The sequence below is a fragment of the Alnus glutinosa genome, chromosome 10 (genome assembly GCF_958979055.1).
Source record: "Alnus glutinosa chromosome 10, dhAlnGlut1.1, whole genome shotgun sequence".
NCBI classification, from domain to species: domain Eukaryota; kingdom Viridiplantae; phylum Streptophyta; class Magnoliopsida; order Fagales; family Betulaceae; genus Alnus; species Alnus glutinosa.
Genome location: NC_084895.1, coordinates 28,952,097 through 28,952,950, shown reverse-complemented (window position 1 = coordinate 28,952,950; position 854 = coordinate 28,952,097).

Sequence of the window (854 nt, the reverse complement as noted above, 5' to 3'; positions counted from 1 at the left end):
ACCCTAAACCCTAAACCCTAAACCCTAAACCCTAAACCCTAAACCCTAAACCCTAAACCCTAAACCCTAAACCCTAAACCCTAAACCCTAAACCCTAAACCCTAAACCCTAAACCCTAAACCCTAAACCCTAAACCCTAAACCCTAAACCCTAAACCCTAAACCCTAAACCCTAAACCCTAAACCCTAAACCCTAAACCCTAAACCCTAAACCCTAAACCCTAAACCCTAAACCCTAAACCCTAAACCCTAAACCCTAAACCCTAAACCCTAAACCCTAAACCCTAAACCCTAAACCCTAAACCCTAAACCCTAAACCCTAAACCCTAAACCCTAAACCCTAAACCCTAAACCCTAAACCCTAAACCCTAAACCCTAAACCCTAAACCCTAAACCCTAAACCCTAAACCCTAAACCCTAAACCCTAAACCCTAAACCCTAAACCCTAAACCCTAAACCCTAAACCCTAAACCCTAAACCCTAAACCCTAAACCCTAAACCCTAAACCCTAAACCCTAAACCCTAAACCCTAAACCCTAAACCCTAAACCCTAAACCCTAAACCCTAAACCCTAAACCCTAAACCCTAAACCCTAAACCCTAAACCCTAAACCCTAAACCCTAAACCCTAAACCCTAAACCCTAAACCCTAAACCCTAAACCCTAAACCCTAAACCCTAAACCCTAAACCCTAAACCCTAAACCCTAAACCCTAAACCCTAAACCCTAAACCCTAAACCCTAAACCCTAAACCCTAAACCCTAAACCCTAAACCCTAAACCCTAAACCCTAAACCCTAAACCCTAAACCCTAAACCCTAAACCCTAAACCCTAAACCCTAAACCCTAAACCCTAA